Source organism: Eumetopias jubatus, unplaced genomic scaffold (assembly GCF_037043125.1).
Source record: "Eumetopias jubatus isolate StellerSeaLion01/CBP00866 unplaced genomic scaffold, mEumJub1_p1.0 scaffold_3, whole genome shotgun sequence".
In the NCBI taxonomy this organism is placed as follows: domain Eukaryota; kingdom Metazoa; phylum Chordata; class Mammalia; order Carnivora; family Otariidae; genus Eumetopias; species Eumetopias jubatus.
In genome coordinates, this window is record NW_028274809.1 from 72,598,554 (window position 1) to 72,623,120 (window position 24,567).

The window sequence follows — 24,567 nt, forward strand, 5'->3', positions numbered from 1 at the left end:
ATGGCAGGGTTTGACTGTGCCACTTAAGAGATTATTTTTAAATTGGCTAGCTAAAGGGGCGCCTGGGTGGCACAGTCGGTTAAGTGTCTGCCTTCGGCACCGGTCATGATCCCAAGGTCCTGGGATCAAGCCCAGCATGGGTCTCCCTGCTCAGCGGGGAGCCTGCTTCTCCCTCTCCCTCTGCCTGCAGCTGCCCCTGCTTGTGCTCTCTCCTCTCTCTCAAAGAAATCAATAAAATCTTAAAAAAATAAAATAAACTGGCTAGCTAGATAGCATGGAGAGGCGTCCCTCCCACACTGGGTTTATTCTTAGATTTAAATAAAATTACCATAAGACATGATACTTGAAGCAACAAACTAATTGAACTACATGAATAGAAGACAAATCCTGATGCAAATTTCTTTAGCACTTCATTCACTGCCACCTCACCAATTTCTTGTGTGTAACTTCTAGGACCTAAGATTTAGTTCAATAGTATCTTATGAGCAAATAATAAATAGTATCATCATAATGTACCACTAGATCAAAGCTTTAACTACTGCAGCTGGCTATTTAACATGAAGCAGAAAGATGTTCTTGGCTAGTCTAAGTCTACTTCATCAAGATAAGCCCAAGAACAGATAGAGGGGCCACTTGAATGTTTTGGTAACACAGTGAGAATGAACAATCTAGGGATCAACTATTTGATTCATCTTACACTGAACATCTGAGTTATCCTGGCAACTGTGTACCCTGTATTTACTTTTTAGAAAAAAGCATATTTTGAATATGCATACTAGCTTGATTCCACTTTTTGAAAACATTTGAATATCAAATCTGGGGCTACATGTGGATTCCATACCACTTGCATGTATGTTTTTTTTTCTTCAGTATTTCCTAAAATTTAACAGCTCTAGTGGTACATTGTGATGATACTATTTATTATTTGCTCATAAGATACTATTGAACTAAATCTTAGGTCCTAGAAGTTACATACAAGAAATTGGTGAGGTGGCAGTGAATGAAGTGCTAAAGAAATTTGCATCAGGATTTGTCTTCTATTCATGTAGTTCATAATATAGTAATCACTATACAAAGCTAAAAAAGGAACTCCTACAAACTGAAACATAAAATCGAAATTAAACCCATGAAATTAATCCATGAAATGACAGGAAGAGATGTTAACTCTCGGTAAGGTCAACGTATCTTTTATGACCTGTCTAATAACTTTGGGTTACTAACAAGACATCTAGTTTAAAGGCTTAGGTCTCATCGTTTTTCAACTTTACGATTTAGGGCTGTCTGGGAGACCGGAGGACAAATATGCTATCAGTAACAAAGATTCCAAAGATGCCGCACATCTGCCACTGTCCCCGGCAACTCAACCTGAAATCTAGTCTCCCAAATAACTCCTCCACAGTAACCTAAACTGACTACCTGAAGAAGTAAAAGAGGGATGTGGCATGTGGAGAATAATCTGGCATCCATCATGGGAAGGACTCATCAGGAGCCTGGGAGGCCCAGCCTACAAAGACTATTTCTACAAAGGATGACCAGGCTGCAGATACAATAGACACAACTACTCAAGGAGAGCACCTGTGCTTCCTGATCCAGGCACACATATGAACCTGAGTGACCACCTCTCCAGAACGCCGGCCATTTACCTGGAGAAGGAAGGGACTGCTTGTGGTGATTTCTAACCTCCTTCCCTGGTATGAAAGCCTTCTGATTTTGTAAGCATTAACTTTGACAGCAGTGCTATCTATCCTCCAGTGAGTGTAGATCATGATATCTGTGGCTTAACTTTAACATCACCATAAATTTAAAAACGAATTTGATTATTTACAACAAAATGGCAACAGCAGTCACTTCTGGGTGCAAGTAAATACAGGTGGATTTTACTTTCTTCTTTTGTGCTTCTCTGCATTTAATGATTTTTCTACAAAAGTATGCATTGCATTTATGATCAGAAAAACAGTATAATTTTCCTATGTTTAAAATAGAAGTTCTCTATTCCAAGACTAACACTATTTTATTTCAGTTAAAACTTCAGAGGATGAGCCCCAATTCAAAAGTGCAGGAAAGAAATTGTAAAATGTGACACCACAGCACATTTCTGCTGTGCCATGTGGATGATAACCAGTAACATAAATGTAAACCTGAAATCATATCTTTATTTTTTTTTAAGACTTTATTTATTTGTCAGAAGAGAGAGGGAGAGCGAGAGCACAAGCAGGGGGAACACCAGGCAGGGGAGAAGCAGGCCCCCCACTGAGCAGGGAGCCCGATGTGGGACTCGATCCCAGGACTCTGGGATCATGACCTAAGCTGAAGGCAGACGCTTAACCGACTGAGCAACCCAGGCATCCCCTGAGGTCGTATCTTTAAAATCCAGTTACTGAGATCTCATCACACGTGTACTTACAAATGCCCCAACAATCTCCTCATCGCATCTAAACAGAATCAGTATACCAGTCTTTTAAAAGGGAAAGAGTTACTGTAAATTCTTAAACTAGAAAAAAAAGGTGGATGTTTCTTTTCATTTATTGCAATTTATCCTAACTCTCTGGGGAAAGAAGCAAAGAACCATCTGAAAATCTGCTGAAAGCTATAACTGCTCCCCATAAATAAATAAATAAATAAATAAATGAATAAATAAAAGTTTGCATATACTCAAGTCTCCTTGATTTTGTAGACTGTTCCTAATATATAGAACTACTTCAAGTGTCTAAATATTTATGTAAATTTTAACTCTCTGCACTGAGTTGAACTTCCCCAGAATGAGACCCCAAGGATTTGAGTATAAATAATTGACTTGGCTGCTGGACAAGTGAGACAGGCCAGGGAAGGACATCAGTACAGCGTGCATTAATGAGCAGGTTAGTGCTGTGAGCAAGCAGAGCTCATGCTTGTTGGGGCCCCACTTCTGAAGTCTGCAGAGGGCAGGACTGAAGTGAAGGGGTGAAGAAGAGGCTACTGGTCCAGCTCCTGTTTGTTAATGGTTGAGGGCTGCTAGGGCTCCTACAGGTGATAACCTCCTGGCAGGTCTCACTTGAACCAACACTGGAGGCAGAGAAAGCCTTCAGGCTAAAAGTTTCAGGGGCTTGCAGTAGGAAGCTGTTGGCTCAGAAGACAATGAACTGATGGTGAGTGCCATGGGATTTGGACAGGACACAGAATATGCTGCCATCATTAAGTACAGTAAGAAAAATGCCCTTACGTAAGTTAAAACGCTACTACAATGTCTACAAACACAGAGTACCTATTCTGTGCCAGGTACTCTGATGGGTGCTAAAGATTAAAAAAAAGAATAAAGTCAGTTTCATGACATTTAGTCCATAACTTTATGGGGACATGGACCATAGGCTATCAAAAAATAAAAAAGCTCCAATAAAAGGATTTAAAGAGTGGGGCCATGGGTTCTCGGCATTTCAAGTAGAAAGATTATCTTCTTCAAAGCAGCTATAAAAGTACTTGTAACATTTCTTCCAGGAGAGAGGAAGGAAGAGCAGAGATCTCACCCTGATAGCACCAACAAAACACCACACAATCTGCTAATTCACAATTTTCTTCCAACTCACCAAAAAGCTGAAACCTCAGTATGACCAACTAATCTGGAATTAAAGGATGACAGGCACCTCCAAGGACAGACTGGCTTACCTGAGCAGATGATGCTGAATGCCAGTAAGAAATGAGTTAGAATTTTTAGCAAATAGGTAAAGTCTGAATGTGGGCAAGCAAGAGAACACAGAATCCGGTAGCGCCACAGACAAGAGGTGACTTCACACTCAGGTTCCCCTACATGGACCTCCCCAGGGGCCAAGAATAAAAGTCCTCAGACAGCCTCCCACTAGGTGCAAGCCTGGTGCACAGAACAGCAGCTGCTGTGGGAAAGGCACAAAATCTTCCCTGGATCCCCCTCTCCTATCTCTACTATGGAACAAAGCCTCAAACTGCTGAGGGCAGGGCAAAAAGCCTGTCTGTCTTAGGACACTGGTGAAAGCCCATCGTGTCTGGGAACTTCTGGCAGTAGAGCTAGGTCACCCTATTTTATGAACAGTCTAACTTAAAAACACCATGATAAACACAGCTTCAAGACCCTGCTCCCACCCAAAGTCCCAGGCTGACAGTCAAAGCCCCTTTCAACAAACACTACTAGAGCCACCCAGGATAGAAGAATCTTTCAAGGCCTTAAGGGTCAAGAAGAAATAATCATGGCCCAAGAGAGGGCTTAGTGGAAGAAAAGTTCTAAAGATGGTGTGAGCATGGCTATGGGTGGGAGTGAGTAAGTCAAAGAATAGGATTAATAATGATTGGTGAGTAAAGACGGGTTATAAACCACTTAGCATGAATTTTCTTCTGAATGTTACATCAATGTTGTTGCTTAGACATGCAAGTTTAATTTCTGCTTAAAATAAGGGAAAAATCCTACATGAATAGATTCCTGGATTAAATTTAGAATCAGATTTAATTTTTACAGTCAAGAACAATTAAATTGTCTGCTCGTATTTTCTGGATCATGAGAGCTATTCACACTGAAATGTCTAACATTTTGCTTGTTGTCAAAAAAAAAAGCCTTCAAGTGCTGACACGAAGAACTGTGCTTTATTTCAAATTGTGCACATCACTGCAGTAACAGAAGCTCATCACACATATAAGGGGAGACATACTGGAAGTAAGAGTCATCTCTTCATCTAGTTGATTTGACATAAGCAGTAGCATCCAACCTAAATATCAACGAATGCCTGTTTTACTATTTCTCCAATCTCATTCATAGTTACAAAATCAGGAAAATTTCCTTCTTCTATTAACTGCCATTTATCGAACTAAGCATTATTTCAAAGAAAAGTAGTACTAGTCATTGAAAAGTAATTCCATTTAAGTTACCACATTAAACCTAACAAAAGCATTTAAACACTTCTGATTATTGAAAAATTAAACACGCTTAAATTATTCAGGCTCATTCTACAAGATAGCCAGAACTTAAATATAGCTTATTAAATGGTTTCTAAAAGATACAGAATAAAAATGCATTCTTCCTCAGCTCTTTTCTCTGCTCCAAAGAGCTTTAAGAAGCTTAGTACAAAAGTGAAAGTTAAAATGAATCCCAAAAAGGTGAATGAAAAACTATCTTCAGACAGACTCTATCAGTTCTCATGTCTTTACAACCAAACTGAGAGCAGGGAAGTGGCCTGCACACTAGTTACAGCCTAGTATGCATGTGAGGAGGGTCAGTAACCTTGTTTCTTAAAAACTAGTGAAAAATAAAACCATGGCCTATGTCGCATAGATCTGTTATGTGTTAAATATTTAAAACATGAAATGTTAAGATATATCAACTTAAAACAACTCAAATTGTACATCAGCATTTTTGCTTTGAAGTTAATTTATGGATGTTTAAAATCAGATGAAATGTCTGGGTCTTGGGGGTTGGGAGAATGGGGTAACTGGGGGATGGACATTATGGAGGACACGTGATGTAATGAGCATGGAGTATTATATAAGACTGATGAAATCACTGAACTCTACCTCTGAAACTAATAATATACTATATGTTAATTGAATTTAAGTAAAAAATTTTTTTAAAATTAGAAAATTTAAGAAAGAAATATCTGGGTCTTAAATCAGCATTGAAGGGAAAAACAAGAGAAGAGGGAGGACTCTGCTTTAATTTCCCTATGACTATGAAGCAAGGGGACAGTCTATATACTAAATGAATTATATTGTGCATGTGAGTTAACCTATTCCATATACCCAAATCTCTATGTGTTCTGGGCAGTTTTTAATTTTAAAATTTTCTTTTTAAAAAACAAATTTTTTAAAAAATTTATTTGACAGAATGAGAGCGAGAGAGAGAGAGAGAGAGAGAGTGCGCACAAGCAGTGGGAGTGGCAGAGGGAGAGGGAGAAGCAGGCTCCTGCTGAGCAGGGAGTCCAATGCAGGGCTTGATCCCAGCACCCTGGGATCATGACCTGAGCCAAAGGCAGATGCTTAACAGACTGAGACACCCAGGTGCTCCTAATTTTAAAATTTTCAAAGCAAAAAACGGCAAATGGAAGCTCTTTGCACAACTGTTTTCCTTCTTTTAACCCCAGAATTGTGGAAAAGTTTTAATACAAACTTCCTGAGTTCTCTGCCTTTTATACCTTTGCTGCCCCTATAGGTCTCAGCACATAGATGGAATGAAGGAGAGTAAAAGGCTCTGGCGGACTTGAAGTTGCTATATATGTGAAGACAGTCAAACTTTACTGTAATCAATAGTGACATTTCTGGGATCTGTGAAGCTCAACTGCTACTACAACATCACTTTTAAGAGCTAATATCCTTAGTGTAGGACATTAACAAAGAATTAGGCCGTTTTTGCATCACTTCCACATCCCTCCTCATGCCTAGCATAGGGCCTCAGAAAAAAATGGTTACTGACTAGAATTCACTGAGCTCTCTTGAAAATTTCAAAAGGAAACCAACTGACATTTTTTTTTAAAACTTGGTGGGATTTTAAATGAAAGCAAAAATAACATACATTCATGTACATCAAATGCTTTCCATAATTCATTAATCAAATATTTACTACTAAATGTTTTCAGTATGAAGAACTGAACCACGAACTAAACTTATGGTATATTTTGATGCCCTTTAAGAGTTACTCTTTTTATTCCCCACTGTGATGCTCACAATTTGCTTGCATGTGAAATGAAGGTCGCAGATCACCTATTTTAAAGTTATTAAAAAGATTAAATGAGTATTAATATAAATACTTTGAAGACTGTAAAGCTATGCTATTTTGCTTTGTTACTCTAAAAGCATCTACAATTTTCTCCTTTATTTATAACTGGTCCCAGCTATTCTCTATACCAATTCCAGCAGAATTTTCTGCAATGACAGAACATCTGCCTATTATAATAGCTACTTGCTATATGTAGTTATCCAGCAGTTAACATGCGCTCAGTGAGGATAAGAAACTAAATTTTTAATTAAAAAATTTAAATAGCTGATGTGGTCAGTAGCTACCATAATGGACATCACAGTTCTGTAGCTTCAGAAGCATATAGTCTTTTCATTGTTAAACAAAAATTTCAAAAGGTAAGTTTGTTTTCTCAGCCACAGGTTTCACTCTTTTCAATATGTGATGGTACTATATAAAAATAAAAGTAACTTAGAGAAGCAAAATCCCACTTAATACAGCCTATTTCACAGATGGGGTATTTTAAAGAACAAACTGAGGGTTGCTGGAGGGGGAAAAGGGTGGAGGGATGGAGTAACTGGGTGACGGATATTAAGGAGGTCACGTGCTGTAATGAGCACTGGGTATTATATAAGACTGATGAATCACTGACCTCTACCTCTGAAACTAATACATTATATGTTAATTAACTGAATTTAAATAAAAAATAAAAATTAAAAAAACATAAAAACTTCACTTTGATGTAGCTTATTTGGCTACAGAGGTCATCAAAATATCTAAGTGACATATACTAAAGACTGTTACATGCTAGGTGCTATGCAAATAACTATTAATGAAAGGACAAATGAGAGACTGTCTTTTCATGGACATTTCAGTATGCCTAAACTAGAGGTTAATCCTGCTTGCCAACATCACCAGCAGACACAACCTCTACTTCTCGAATGACTTCGACTTGAAAAGTGTCACTACTTGGGACAGCGAATGTGCAAGACAAGGACCCTTCCCTCAAGAGACTATAATCTACTTGGGAGAAAGAGACAAGAGAAATTAATAGGTAGAGATTAACAATCCCATACAACAAGTGAAAAACCATCTTGGGGAGTTTAATCATTAAAAGCCAGAGTACAAGTGAAAACATTTGGAGGAGAGAGGACAGTCAGCTAGGGTGGTCTGAGAAAGTCACCCACACAAGGAAATATCTGAACTAGGTTTTGGAGGATTGTGAAAGATTTAAATGTAGGGTGCAGGAAGGCAAGGAACAGTGAGTAGAAACTAGTTTTGCTGATGTGGAAGGTTCAGGAAGGAGAGTAACTAGGGTTTCATTGTAAAGGGACTTAAATGGTAGGCAGGGTAAGGAGTTTGAAACTATCCTGCAGGGTAAACAACCAGAGTCACTGAAGGTTAGGGGAGAGGCAGGGACAACTAATGTTATAAACAAAGTATTTAATTGTTCATTCACCCAAAGCAGGCATCTGGTGTGTAATATATGGCAGGCACATTGCTATGTGAGAGCCATAATGATGGCTGTGACACAGCTCCAACCTGACCAGGGTTTACAACACAGCCAGGAAAAGGGACACAGAAACAACTTGAAAACAATGTGACACATGTTCATAGCACAGTTACACGCAAAGTGTTAAGAAAAGAAGGGCCAAAGGAGGCTGCACTAAGAGAGGGTCACTAGTTAGACCCTGAAGAAAAAAAAAAACACGGGCTCACTAGGCAGAGGGCAGACTAGTTACCTATAGAAAAGCCTTCAGAAAATATACAAATTGTTGGGAAGATCATACTGCTGGGAAATTAAAGGGCGCTGAGGTTCTATCATTCAAATATAGAAAGGATCAAATCTTTAAAAGCACAGTGTTAAAAAAGAATGTTACTGTATGAGCTGTATTTTAGGGTTGCTCATGGTCAACAATTGTCTGCCCAGCTATGATTTCGGAAGACTATGTTAAAAACATTGATAAAAATATTAGACTAAAAATATAATACACGACACGATATAAAACTAAATGATCTAGTGGTATTTTAAACTATGAAGAGAAACGTATTTGACATTCCAGGTAGAAAGGACATTAAGTCAAAAAATCAAATTATCAATAGTAAAGACTTTATTTAGGCCCGACACAAATTCAACATTTTTCTCTGGCAGAAACTGCATATAATCATGCAAAAAGCAGGCGGTGGGGGGAGAAGGGGAGAGAGTGAGAGAACTGTACTTTAAAAAATATCTTCTTTTCTAGGAAAGAAGAATCCTTGCCTTTAAGAATATCAGGTATGCTTGTTGTCTTCCACTTGACAACTGGGTCAATTCCAATCACATACAAGGATACCGCTGTCTTCATTGCACATCCCCACTTTGCCTGTTAGCATGGTATGCAATAAACATCTTTTTTGGAAGACCATTACCTATGATTACTTACATCCTACATAGATGAAATTCAGAACAAAACCCAATGTTAAAAATTGCATTTAAAAATACAGAATTGTTACCAGAAATTGAATATACCTGCTGTCCAAAACAAAACAGAAAAACACAATCACTGAAATTACTACAAAGCAACTTCATGATTTCCATTTAAAATGAATGATGGAGTTCTGCTAAAAATGAGGTAAACTCATAGTAGATAGTATTAATAAATCAGTAACAAAAATAAGAAACTTTACATATATTTAATAGACAAGCTGTCTATATATTTTATAGACAGGTTTTTATAATTTACCTAACTATTAAATTACTGAGGTCTCATGTGATTCAATGTATAATTACGGAAAGAAAGCTTCAAAAAAAATTATAATTCAGGGGAGCTTCACTGGCTCAGCTGGTGGAGCATGTGAGTTTGAGCCCCATGTTGGGTGTAGAGATTACTTAAAAATAAAATCTTTAAAAAATATGTATAATTCAATCTAGCAATTGCAGCTGAAATCTAAAGCTTATGATAACTCAGAAAGCTGTACACATTTATAGCAGTTACATTTATAAATTGAAAATTATTAATTAAAAATAACCCAGATGTCCTCCACAGGTGAATGATTAAACAAACTGTGGTACATCCATATTATGTATTACAAAGCAATAAAACAGAAGAGATACTTATAATAATAACCTGAATGAATCTCTAATGAATTATGCTGAGTAAAAACCAAAAATAAGCAAAAAACTCCAAAGTTACATACTATATGATTCTATTTATATCACATTCTTAAAATGACAAAATTATAGAAATGGAGGACAATTAGTTGCTAGACATTGAGGAGTGGGTGAGGGTGAAAGAGAAGTGAGGGCATGGCTGTAAAAGGGCAACATGGGGGATGCCTGTAGTGATGGAAATGTTCTCTTATCTTGACTGTATCAAAGTCAATATCCTGCTTGTGACACTGTACTATAGTTCTGCAAAATGTTACTACTGGGGGAAACTAGGTAAAGGGTACACAGGATCTCTGTATAGTTTTTTAAAACTGCATCTAAGTTCATAAAAATCTCACAAATAAAACAATTTTTGAAAAGTATTACTTATTCAAATTTTACCACTGTGATTACTTGAATTGGGGGAAGGACCACCAAAATGTATGAGTATTTCTAACTACACTATTAAAACAAAACAAAGGTTTGCTACACCCACTGGGCTAAAACAAGCTATGAAATTTCCTTGTTTTAATACTTCTAATGTTTATTTAGTTTTAGAGTATGAATTATATCATTTTAGTAACATTTTTTCCTTTGAAAAACTTCACATTTTTAAAATTACATCTACTTTTGACCTCAATTCATCAGCTGAGTATATAAAAGTTATTACTAATTCACAAAAGACAGGGACACAGAAAGTTTCCTCAAAGTCATACTGCCAAAGCCTGACCAAGCTGGTCTTAGTACTTGATGGCTGCATATGAATAGTCTGAGAAAGAGCACTATGTAAATTCATGTCACCACAGTTATAATCCAGGCAATTAAAATTAATATGAACATGAATCAATCTGTTTTAAATCTTCTAATTGAGGATTTTTAGTAAGGAATTTGATAGAATGAATTACTTATCTGGAAAGTTTATTATAATTTTCTTTTAAAAGGCAAATGCAGTTTTTCCACTGAAACATGCATGATAAACAGTTTTGAGGGTCTAAAACCAAACAGTTTACAAAAGTAGTTTATAGATAGAAAGAGGGTTGCAGACAGAAGTTCATCCAAGAGTAGCAGAAGGTATTCCAAAATTGTAATTTACAACTCATTCATTCATGAGAGAAGATATTTGCAGGAGATATATCTCATAAGGGGTTAATGTCCAAAATATATAAACAACCTACACAACTCAACACCAAAAAAACCCCCCATCTGATTAAAAAAAATGGGCAGAGGATCTGAATTGATCTTTTCCAAAGAAGACATCCAAAAAAGAAACTGACTTTTCTGCTTATTCAGTCATTGACAAATTAACATGTGAAAAAATGTTCAACATCACTCATCATCAGGGAAATGCAAATGAAAACGAGTCATCACCTTACACCAGTTAGAATGGTTAACATCAAAATGACAAGAAATAACAAGTGTTGGCGAGGATTTGGAAAATAAGGAACTCTCATGCATTGCTGGTGGTAATGTAAACTGGTACAGCTACTGTGGAAAACAGTATGGAAGTTCCTTAAAAAATTAAAAATAGGGGCACGTGGGTGGCTCAGTTGGTTAAGCGTCTGCCTTTGGCTAGCCCAGGGTGATGATCCCAGGGTCCTGGGATCGATCCCCACATCAGGCTCCCTGCACAGTGGGGAGCCTGCTTCTCCCTCTCCCTCTGCCTCTGCCTGCAACTCCCCCTGCTTGTTCTCTCTCTCTGTCAAATAAATAAAGTCTTTAAAAAAAAAGTATATAAAAAAATTAAAAATAAAAATACCACATGATCCAGGAATTTCACCACTGGATATTTACATAAAGGAAATGAAAACACTAATTCACAAAGATACATGCACCTCTATGTTTATTGCAGCATTATTTACAATAGCCAAGATATGGAAGCAACAAGTGTCTATCAATAGATGAATGGATAAAGCAGATGTGGCATATATATATACACACACACACACACACACACACACACACACACACACACACACACACACAAAATGGAATATTACATAGTCATAAAAAAGGATGAGATCTTGCCATCTGAGAAAGCATGGATGCATCTAGAGAGTATTACGCTAAGTGAAATAAGTCAAAGAAAGACAAAGACCATGATTGCACTTTTATATGGAATCTAAAAAGGTAAATAGAGCAGAATCAGACCTATAAATATAAATATTTCTCTCTCTATATATATAAATATATATGTATAAAAATGTTCTCTATAAATACAGAGAACTGATGGTTGCCAGAAGGGAGGGGTGATGGGCAAAATGAGTGAAAGGGAGAGATACAAGTTCCCAGTTATGGAATGAATAAGTCATTGGAATAAAAGGCACAGCATAAGGAATAAAGTCAGTGATACTGCAATAGCACAGGATGGTGACAGATAATAGCTACGCTTGGGGTGAGCATCACATAACATACAGACAAGTTGAATCACCATGTGGTACACCTGAAACTAATGTAATATCGTGTGTCAACTATACTCAAATAAAAAATGTTTTTTAAAAAACTAATTTATTGGGGTGCCTGAGTGGCTCAGATGGTTAAGCATCTGCCTTCAGCTCAGGTCATGATCCCGTGGTCCTGGAATCCGGCCCCATGTTGGGCTCCCTGCTCTGCAGGAAGCCTACTTCTCCCTCTCCCGCTCCCCCCTGCTTGTGTTCTATCTCTGGCTGTCTCTCTCTCTCTCTCTGTCAAAACAAAACAAAACAAAACAAAACAAAAACAACTAATTTATTCATACAAGGTATCTAGAAAGACTAAAGGCCAAGAGTAAGTCCCTACTGTTGAGCAGCTCAGAGGAGGAGGAGGAGAAAAATGGGAATCCTAGAACCAATATATTCCAGTTACATCTTAGGATGGTCAATTTCTGGATTTATGTCGCTTCCATGGAAAATTGTGTTCAGAGCTCCAATCAAATGACCCACAAACAGTATTTTTGAAGACTAACACCTGCCAATATACCGTCCAAAGATTTCAGACCAACACATATTTTTCATCCACCGACAGTCTGAATTAGACATTTAACAGCTGAGCTGTTTATCACAGGTCTCAAAATAATAATAGTTCTTGGGCAAGTCCAACTGGGTTTTCTGATTCCTTTTTCAATGCTTTAAAAAAACTGACTTTTCTGCTTATTCAGTCATTGACAAATTAACAATAAGTGGAAAATTCCCATCAGTGCATCAGTCTGAGATTCAAGGTAAGATTCAATGAGACTATTTATTCTAGCAGATGTCACAAGAGATTTTCAAAACATTCTTGTGTTTATTCATAACAACGGAAGGGAATATTTTCAATAACAGATAATAAGTCTGGACTTATAAGGGCAAATTGCATAAAGAATAAAGAAAAGCACAAAACACAATAAACCAAAGCACTGCTGTATGAAAATAGAACTTCCTTAAAATGGCAAGTCTTAAAGAATAAATTATGGTTTTTCATAAATATTTCATTTTCACCGTGATCAATTATTTCATAAAGGCTATGTGGTATTCAACGAAATATAACCAAAACAATGAAGTTTATGATTAAAACCTTTTCTGAAATCTCTATCTTATTATTGGTAAGGGAGCACTTTCTCAGATACAGGTTTTTTTCCCAATAAGAGCCACTGACAGTGGTTAATGCAGCAGGTGTCTATCTAGATTCTGGTAATGTATCAAGTAACACATATCTAAAAAGTAGATTTAGCTAAAACCTAGTAAATACAAAATCATTTTACAGCTCATTTTTAACACTTACAGAAAAATTTTACATGTTTATTTATATACTAAAGTTTTCTAGGACATTTTTTTCCAGTTCATGTGTCTTATCTTTCCCAACTACATTGTAAAATTAATCACAGATTCCTTAAAGATGGAGACTCTCAATACTGAATCCAACACAGATGATAAAACTCCTGGGGGAAATCATTATTTGGCCATGAGGCCTAGCACAGTCTGATACAGAGCAGGGGACTAATGAATGTTGCTTGGGAAGGAGCTTAAATGAATCCTATGTATTTTTAAATAAGAGGTATTCAAAACAGAACACAATACTTCACACACAGTAGGGCTCCCGTAAATATATGAAGCACTAATTGTGTTTAGTCCCCTTGCTTGGATCCCTGTTGGTACTCAGGAATTAGAAGTTACTTCCAACTATATCAGTCCTTTTTTCCCCATTCAATCCAGGGTACAGGTGTCAGAAAATATGACGCACTTCACTTCAAAGTGGTTACTACTGGTTTCTATTTTACATGAGTGTCTCTAATTCTTGTGAAGGTATGGAAACTAGAAAGCCTATTCAAGTGTTTACTTTGATCATGACACTGAAAATTCATTTAATATTGCATAGATTAGTAGTATAACTGATTCTCTTTCTGAAAGTAATGTACTTAATGCATTAGCAAAGGAAAAGGCAATCTCAGTATTTTTAAACTACTATTTATGGATGTATACATATGTAAGTTCTATAAGGATTTTTTTTCCCTTTTGTGGGGAGCAGGATCTAGAAGCAGCTCTCTTCAATGGAGTTTTTGTTTAAAAACAAAACAACCCCCCCAAAAAAAACCCCAAAACAATACAAACCAAAGAGCACAAATTCAAGTACAGTATCATTCTGTTGAAATCCATCAGTTTCTCAACACTGGTATGTTGTCTATATGCAAAGATTAGAACTAAATGAAAGGTACCTATATTCCTTAATGAGATATGAATTAGTGACTTCCTAGGCACATAAAGTATTCATGGAAAAGCAAGATGCTTTCAGAGAACAACTTCATCTCAGTTAATTTCTTTGAGAACAAATCGAACCAAAGCAAATGGTAAGTGGGTTTTTCTCATTTTAACAAGACTAGTCCCCTTTAATCGCTATCTAAATCCCCTTCTGTTTCTATCCAACTTCCAGAAAGTTTAGGCTCAATTAGGGGTTAAGCGTCAAAAGTGCACAGGAGACTGACTTAACAAACAAATCCAAGAGGTTAGCTACTAACTCTGCCAGTATGGGTTCAAATATCTGCCTAGTTACAACACATATTTTTATGAGCTGAGCATTTCAGGTATACAACTTCAAGTTTCTCCCCTTACCACAAAGAGTAAATTATAATAAATTCTTGAGAAGACAGTGTTCATTTTTGCTGAAGGAAAAATGAAATGAATGAGATGCGTAATATTCTAAGAATAGTGAAATATAAATACTAGAGCTCTAGAGAGCATCTAGTCCAACTCCCTCATTTTATACACGAGAAAGCTAGAGCCCAGGAGTTAAATGACTCACTCATGGGACACACACAGCTCAGTAGTACAGCCAGGTCTAGAACTGGAGACTCTTCGAATCTCTTAAACCACTGTCTGTCTGTTGGTTTATTATGTCAAGTATCTTCCAAACTTCTCTTCTAGTCCTTCTTGCTTTGGCAGTTTCCTGACAATTTCAAGTGTGACCAATTCTGGACAGAAAAGGCAGCTTAAAAAGTTAATTTACAAGCTGCAAGCTACATATAAGTCCATAAAACATTAGCACTTTCTTCACGAATTGACTAGGAAGGACATTGTATGACTACTACTTAGAATTACAAATGCATTAGTTATATATTTATTTAAAAGGTATGTTTTACATTTTGCAAGGTTTCCACTCTGACCCCTGCAATATAATACAGTCTTTACCTTTTAAACATAACAGTTTATTAAGGCATGTTTAACCAAATCTCTTACACGTGATGGTTTAGCAGTGTTTTACATGCCTCTATGTGTTGCCTACCTAAAAAAAAAAAAAAAAAGGTATTAACTTCCCTATTTTAAAAAGGCCCTTCTTTGATTTATTTTGCTGGATTCTCTTCCTTATGGGCAATCTCTTATAAACTATCAAGCTCATAATTTCTCTTTAGTAGTTTATTTCTTCCCGAAATATTGCATTTAGATTCATAATCCTGTTGACTAAGATCATAGAAAGCAAGCCAATAATTTGCCTGATACATAGTAGAAGCTACAGAAAGTATCATTAAGGAGGTGCCTGGGTGGCTCAGTTGGTTTAGCGTTCAACTTACTTTAGGCTCAGGTCATGATCTTAGGGTCCTGGGATTGAGCCCTGCCTTAGGCTCTGCACATAGTGGGGAGTCTGCTTGAGATTCTTTCTCTCCCTCTCCCTCACCCCCTCTCACCACTCTCTAAAAATAAATAAATAAAGCTTTAAAAAGAGAAAAGTATCATTAAGTACCACAGTGTAAGAATAATGACTTAAATGTATTAAGAGCTGCCCCAGAGCTTGAAATGCTTTACCTGTATTAACTCATTTAATCCTCACAACGACCATTTGAGGTGGATATTCTTATCATTCTGTTTTACATATTAGTAAAATGAGATCCACAGAGGTTATATAATTTACCAAGTCGCACACCTAGCAAATAAACAGAACTGAACTATGACAGTCTGGCTACTAACCAGATACCTCCCTCACTGCCTTAATGACACTTTTTTATGGATTTCACTCAGTGTCAAGGTGAAAGCCCAAGGACATTTTTGGCCTAAACTACCACAGTTAATTCTGGATGAGGGGTGGGGGTAGACAGCCAAGGCCCTGAAAACATTATATGCTTTAATCCCTCCCCCTCACTTCCCAAAATGACATTGTTAAAAAAGGAAAAACAAAACAATAACAATTTAAGATGAGCAGAGATTCAAAAGTCTCAAAAGAGAACCCCAACTATCTTGTTGCTATGATTTGCAGTAGGAGGCGAAACAGGGCTGATTATATAAACGAATGCTTAGGAAACCTTTTCTTAAAAAACAAAAAAGCAAAAAAACAAAAAACAATGAGGGACTTTGGAAACCTTGAGCTGAAATGTATCTTAGATCAATGCAATCCAAACCCTGCATTTTCAAAAGGAAGCTATAAACCCAAATGTTTCAAATGGTTTGTGGCCATAGATTTAGATCTAATTTCTGGAGTAGGGTGCTTTTCACCCCTCCCCAAGTTTGCAATTTAAGAGAAAGCTTACAATGGACCAGAATTTCAGACACCACTTACCCAGTGTTTTAAGTCAGTTGTGGATGTCTATGAAAAACAGTATGCCAAATTCCAGGCCATGCCCCCAAAGCCTTCACAATACTGATAACAACCCCTCTTCAACTACACATTTTACCTGTTTCATATATAATGCCATTTTTATGATAAAAACTCACATCCACTCTAAATTCAACTTCGAACACTAAGCACCAACTTCTTTATTAAGTGGCACCTGAAAAGGGGCTTTCTCTGCCTATCCAAGCAGACAGATGCATTGGGTGGTGGTGTGTGCATGTTGGAGGGGAGGGAGGTAAGGGAGGGGATCCAGATCAGGGAAGAACAGAATAAACTCCCTTGGATATTTACAACTTACTAAATTTATATTTAACACAGACAATAATTATAGAAGTCGAACATGCCTTGGCTGTCAAAGAAAGAGGGTTATTGATTCACTTGCCCCCTTCCCCCTCTCCCCACCCTTCATTTGGAAGTTCTGGACTTTATGAGGGCTATGATATAATATCTGCCTACCAGGATTGGCATCTACCCAAAAGGCAGGCATTATTCAGTTCAAGAAAAAGGTTTCACAATGACATGACTTAAAATAATTCAGACACTTCCATATTTTAATTTACATATTTTATAGTAGTAAAAATTTACAATCCAATCTCTAATGACATTTTATCATCTGTAGTGAATCATTATGTATTAGTCACAATAAACTATAATATTATCAAGACTATGAATAATAAAATGATCAGGACTGTAGCTAACATTTATTAGTGTACCAAATAAAAGTAAATCTAAATTATAAAAAGAAAAAACTTAAACCAATGACAAAGGGAATGTCTGCAGCAAACTGAAGAGCAACATTATGTAACATCCTCAATTTAGTTATAACATAGCCCCAAAAGATGAAGATAATTCCACTGAATTATTAAAGTGATAATGTAAACAATATTTGAAAGTCATACAACTTCTCAAATGAAACCAGCAAGCACATGAATCATTGCTCTTTGCGACCTAGGGCCTCATCCCCTTATCCTAAAAAGGAAACCTGTTATTTCTTACAGATGGGCATCAAATTGACCTGCTGATTGATACCACCGCTTACTGGCAGTTTATGAAGCCTGACATCCAGTTATGCTTAAAGTTTTACTTCCTCACACGCGTGCTCTCTCTCTCTGCAGCTATTTGTAGTTACAGTTTGGGCATGAAACAGTTACCTAGTTTCCCACACATAACCAGTCCACTGGTGTTCTGTATCAGATCCTTCTTCCCCCTTCGTGCAGGAAAGGCACTACAAAGCCACTGAACACACTGCAGCAGTAATTATCTCCCCGTACACGGAAGGCGTGAAGGCAACTTCCCAGTGACAGACAATTCCATGAACGTTTATGCCCTGGGATAACCCTAGAATAACCTCTATCTTATCTTCCAGTTAATAATGAAGATATGACTTCATTATTACGATTCCATTTTAGAATTAAGCAAATTAGGGATTTACTTCTCGACTGAAATAGGAAAAAAACATGAGAGCATTCTCAAAATATCTTAATATTTTGAAGCAGTCCAGTGAGACTGGACTTAAGTGATTCACATCATCCAGGATGTGAAAATTCTCTATTTAAATCAATTCTTGGCCAACAACAAGGAAATAATTCAATTTTAAAATTGGCAATAACTGAATTTTTAAATTAAACGAATGTAAAAGTTTTAAATTTATTTTCCCAATTTGTATAGAGAAGAAAAAACTGCAATTCTGACTTAATATAGACTTAATTCAAATACTCAAGGTCATATAATTGCTAAAGTTTTTATTAAACTGAATTGGAGAGTTTAAGTCAAAATATATAAGAATTAGATTTGGATTATTTAGCTTGTAAACGCAGCACTAACATCCCCCCCATGAATGCCAGCTGCTCCTACTTTCTGCTTGCCTTCTCTTATGCTTCCCTTCATTACTACTCTGCCCCACTACCTCCCTTCAAAACCAGCACAGATAAGAAATAAGATAACTGAACACTTAGTTTCACAATTTAGAATCTTCAGTGTTAACATACAATACATGAAATGCTGCACCTTCTCCTTATATAATAGTGGGGGTTGGTGAGGGGATACTTCGGTCAAAACACAGTTTATGTTACTGGTTGTGAATGATTACCAGTTTTGAAACTTCTCTTCAAATATCTACAACAACTAGAATATATTTCTAACTGAAAGCCTACCTTTACTTGAAGCAGGTAAAACTATTTGCACAGACCATCATATATATATACATTATCTATACACTTGAACCAGTTATTTCAATTTCTAATGTAGCAGAGAAACAACGTGCTTTTCACATCAAATCAAATAAGCAGGTGCTAAACTCTGCTGTAATGTGATGTTACATAACAAGTTTCCTGTTGGCATCTATAAACACCTGGCAATATCCTATACAGTGTTACTAACTCTCTAAATTAGAAGATCTAAAGATTAAGGATATACCTGAAAAACAATGTAGCAGGCAAAAGACACACAACCTTTCCCAGTGCAAAGTTTTTTTTGTTTTTTTTTCTTCTATTTTTCCTTTCTGTTCAGTCTTTAACTAAAAGGTATCATCTTATACTTTTCAATACATTTGATCCACACAAAGTAGGTATTGGAAGACAGCTGAGACAATTAACTTATTATTTTCCTGAATCTGATACAAAAATAACCAAGTGTGGAGAGGTTTATAGTAAACTCAACCTCCAAAACAAACCGTGTCAAACAAAGGCACAAACAGTATGCTTTTCAACATCCAGAAACCTTATTTTGGACATAAATTGTTCTCATTTTCATGTTACCATTTCCATAACTGCTTCACAGGCACCAGAAGATACTTCTATAGCAATATACTACATTCAAAAAGAGAAGCAGTCTTCTACTTCCCCTTTTAAAATAAACAGCCCCATTCTAGAAAAGCACCGTCTGTCAAAAATTTGCTTTTCTGCCTTAAAGAAAATAAAATTTGACCAAAAATGTATATGAATCATTACTGAATTTATACATAATTACCATTCTTTAAAAGTTGGAGGGCTGTATTTATTTTTTTTCAGTCAAACTCAGTAACAAAAAGAACTGCGACCTCAACTAATAAATTGCATCTTGAAATATACATGATTGTGTTGTCCCCGTGTTACTTCCAATGGTAACTGACACGCCCCGAATTTAACTGTACCAGACAGTTCTATCTGTCCCATCGCTGACCAAACACTGCTTCTCTGTTTCTATTCATTATGTATTATAAGAGGTCTAAACACAACCCAGCATGACGAGAAAAAAAATTACAATTCTTATGACAGCAAAGTGATGCATTCAAGTTCTCTCTTGCTGTACCATCCCTATCCGTGAGCATTAACAGACATTTTTGATAGAGCTAAAATGCGTTGGCTGCAAGCTCATTACTCTAAGAACCTTGGGCACCTTTCCTGCAGGTTTTCAGAAAACCCTCGTAAAAACCAGGCACTATTCAAACCTTGCAAACCAAACTTGCCAAGAACCTTGTGCAATGATCAGTAACCTTGGCTACACCACCATCCGCCTCAAATTCACGGTCCTGGAGACCAATGCAGCAAAACCAAGGCTAGAGGCTAGCTAAAGCCCAACAGAATTGCCGCTCTTCCCCTCCGCGGCCCTTTCTGCCGCATGGAGAGAGGCAAGGGGAGAAGAGGAGTAGAGCTAGGCTCACCAGCTCTGAAGATGCTCCGGTGACCTCTGGCTGCGCGGCGAGAGCTGGGCCGGGAAGGCGCTAGTGCAGCCGCGGCGGGCCGTGTGGACTATGCCCCTGGTGCATTCCTCGCATTCCTGCACAATCTGTCGCCAGCCGAGGAGCCCGCGGCGCGCTTCCCCCCCCCCCCACCCCGGACACACACACCTGCCTATTTGCTGCGCCCCGAGCGGCCACCGCCGCCGCGACGCCTCAACTGCCCGCGCTCGCTGTTTGTCGCACTCAGCCACACGCAACCAAATCCCGGCCCCGCCGCTCAACCCCTCGCTTCCCGGGTAGGGGGAAACGGGGAGAGGGCCAGGCAGCCCCAGCGGTGGGCAGGGACACCAGAACCGCCTGGGGTGGGGGGTGCCGCAGCTCCGCTTCAACTCCTGGCGGGGTGAGGGGGAAGCCACGGCGCAGGAGGGCAGCCAGGGAAGCTCCGGGCTGGGGAACCGGGAGGGGTGGAGCGTGAGGATACGCCGCGAAGAAGCGAGGGGCGCACTGGCCAGAGAGGGGTGGGCAGGACCCACAGGAGCGCCGGACTCCGGGGGCAAATGCGAGGCGGTCGCATGCAACAGGGGCGTGGGAAGAAGGAAAGGGGCCAGGATGCAGGATCTGGAGCTGGAGGGACGGACAGACCGCCCCGAGGGCTGGGGACGGCGGGAGCCCCACGGTGTTGGGGGCGCGGGGCGGCGTGCCAGGCGGACGGGAGCGGGGGAGCCTCGGGGCAGACGTCCGGGAGGGCTCGGCGTGGCGCTGAAGTTCGAGGCTGGGGGCTCTGGATCCGAAAAAGCCAACGTGGGGAGGGTCCTGCGCGGCGTGCAGGGAAGACCCGGGGAGAGTAATAACCGGGAAAAGCAAATGGAGGGTGAAACTTGTGCTCCTGCCGGGGGGAGGGGAGCAGGCAGGCGAGTGCGGGCAGGAACACGAGGCGGGGCAGGAAAGCCGAGGCGGCCGCGAGGCGGTGGGGACGGAGTAACGGGAGGGAGGCGCCCGTCCCCCACGCGCCCCTTACGGGCAGGTCCGGGCTCGGGCACGAGGGGGCGAGGGCGGGAGGTCTCGGGAGCAGGAGTCTTCGCGCCCTCCCGCGAGCTCGCACACTTACTTTCCAGGTTAGGCTGCGCCGGTCGTCACTCGGGGGATCAGGGACATCTGCGCCGAGGGGTCGCCGCTGCGGCACCCCCAAAAAATTAAAAAAAGTGCCGCGGCCAAGCGGCTGCCCGCCCCTCCCTCCCCCACCCGCCCCCTCCCCCGAAGCGGCTCTCCCACCACCCCCGGCGGCGGCGGTGGCCAACTTGCCCCTCTACCCGGTGCCCATGGTGCCGCCTCCGCGGCCAGCGTCGACACGGACTCAGCCCCGGAGCCCCCTCTACTGCCCAGAGGCCGCCGCCGCCGCCCGCCCAGCCGCCTGCCCGCCTGCCCAGCCAGCTCCGGGCTCCCGGGAACGTCAGCACGCCGCCGTCTCCGGACCTGCTCCCCGCCAACCCATTGGTCGGAAGGAGAAGGCTGGCCCTCCCCATTGGCCCGGCCCTCATATTGAACCGGCCAATGCGAACTGCGGTTTCAGGTCGCCATAGAGACCGATGCTGTTAAGAGCGAGAGGGCCTGAAGAAGGTGGGGAGTGAGGCTGAAGGTGTCTCAGGCTTTGGGAACGGGAGGGGGTGTAGGGAAGAGGTACAGGGGGATTCCTGAGTGCTGGCTCTGAAACCTGAGGCAGCTTGTGCTTTGGCTTCCTGTCAACCCCAGCTGTGCATGGTAGGGTTTGTCCCTCACCTCACCTCGAATCCATGAGAGCCTAGGAGAGGGCATTTCGCTTTTCCAGCGTCTGGGAGCCCCTGAGACTTTGCCCTTTGACCTTTGACATGTGTGCAGCTTCTGCTACTCCAGGTGAGTTTGCACCCCATCCCTTAATTCGCTGTTTCCTGACGTCACTGATCCACCTGAATTCTACTTGTTTTCGACCAGCCACTCCCCTTTCCCTGGGGCGGATCTTGCCTCAAAATGTTGGGTCTAAAAACTTACAGTCCTACGTAAAGGAGACCCAAAGAATATTTCCTTTGAATGATATTTTGGTAAGGAAACAGGCTGACGTATATTATGTCGGATGTCATTGCGTCATCACATAAGAGAATGTATTCCCTGCTACTCCAAGCAAACCTCTAATCTCGCCATTGGAGGATATTTATTAAAGACCCACCTGTGTGTACATTCTGCACTGTGAGTTTGGCAGGTGCATGCTCTTTCCCCTAAGAGTTTACAGAGTGGGGAAAGACAGGTGACAAAGTCAGTTCTTCATGCCTTCTGATGATCTCAGAGAGTAAAGGGAATAGATTACAGTTGACAGATGTTGTTTTCTGGGTATTTTCCAGTTTACCTCAAATTTGATAAAGAAATGAACCGAGACGTGTACACAGAAAAATCTTGAGTTTTAATAACAAGTTCTTTGCTTTCCTTTAGTCACCTTGCGCTAGTTTGTCAATAACAATTGTTTTGTAAATAACTTTCATATTTAGATACTGGTTTATTCAAGTGGGTCTTCATGAAAATATTAGGCTTTTAAGCATTATATTGCTCTATCATGTAGTCACTGATATTCTTAGGTTTCTTCTTTTGGTGATTTTACCATATTAGTAAGATGTGAGAAGACAATGTTTATGTTACCACCCTTCAAGTTGGAGGGACCATATTTTGTGAAAAAGCTGATAGGATTTTGGAAATTACAAATATTTATTGAGAGAAACAGATGAATGTGTGTGCAAGCTACATATGTCTAACTACTGTCCAGAATTTTAAGTTGAATAATATGCTTTGCTATTAGTTTTTATCTTACTATAATTGAAAATTACAAAAATAGATAAGACTTGTTAATATGGTACCTTGATTGGAAAAACATCTCTTACAATTTGTAGTAAAATTTAAACTTAGTTGGTAATCCTATGCAGGGTTGAACTGTGGAACGAAACAGTTGAACATGTGAGTGTTCCCCCTAAATATTTCCAGAATTGGGAAGGAATCAGCAGGGACCATAGGTGTGTGCTTGTCTCATGCCTTGCCATCACGGAAGTTTGCTCATCATGTTTTTCATTTCTGGCTTTTGTGTGTGTGTGTGTTTGTTTTTGGAGAATAAAAAAAGTAAAATGCAAATTTTATGACTCATTTTTAATGTACTAAGAAGATAACAGTGATTTGGTTTTAAAAAAAATCTAATAATACTGAATGAATAGAAGATGTATCTAATGGAAAGAATTACATCGATATTTCCTTTTCTCTTGCCTTAGGTTAGCATAGAAAGAAAACAAGAATTAATTTTTTTGACTCCAATAATCTTTTCTTTTTGTATTTTTCTCAGATCACGCATGATGAGTATTATGATATTGTGTATTCCATGTTTGTAATGATTAAAATGTCACTAAAATCTGAGTAAAGTCCCCTAAAATGTTGCTAATTGACATTATTATTATACTTATTAATTATTTTTTGTAATTCTTATACACAGTTGAAAGATTTCTTTTGAACTTGCTCCTGTACTACCAAGCATTGCTGGATAAGGCTAAGAAATCACTTTGTTCCAGTGAAAGTCTATGCTATCCGGACTTGGCTGGGTCTTCACTGATTCTCTAAATTCCTTTCCTCATCAAGAAGGTGATTAAACAGGACACTTAACCAGGGACATTATCCAGGGCACTTCTCCCAAACCTGTCCTATTTCTGCTCTCCTCAAGCCCCCACTGTACTTTGTCTTCTTCCAGTTCTGTAAATGATCTTGCCTCATACTTAACTGAGGATCCATCATGAGGTTTCTCTTTTTAACACTCCTACCCCAGTCTCAATTTTTACACGGAATCACTTACTTCAATCCTGACTGAGGAGGGGTGCCACTCTTCTGTTCTAAACTCATACTCCTATTTCTACTCCTAAACATGGACCATCTTACCTCCCCAAGGAGTATCCTTTATTGATTATAATGTCTCTCTTAGATCATGTTATTTTCTCATCCAAAAAAATTTTCCCTATACCTTGCATATATCTGACCCTTTGTGAAACCGCCCTTCTTCCAGCCCACCTC

The 24,567-nt window shown here is 39.3% G+C and overlaps 1 protein-coding gene across 6 annotated transcripts in view; it reads right to left on the minus strand.

The window, feature by feature from the left end:
• The window catches only part of PKP4 (plakophilin 4), a 231,665-nt gene extending 209,958 nt beyond the window's left edge, over positions 1–21,707 (minus strand). For 5 of the 6 annotated variants that reach the window (XM_088021694.1, XM_088021693.1, XM_088021695.1 and 2 more), the window contains exon 1: positions 21,608–21,707. The gene's annotated coding sequence lies outside the window, so the exon portion shown is untranslated. Of the gene's footprint in view, positions 1–20,481; positions 20,574–21,607 lie in introns of those variants that run through there. The other variant, XM_088021691.1, reaches the window with a different exon arrangement.
• Positions 21,708–24,567: the final 2,860 nt, after the last annotated feature.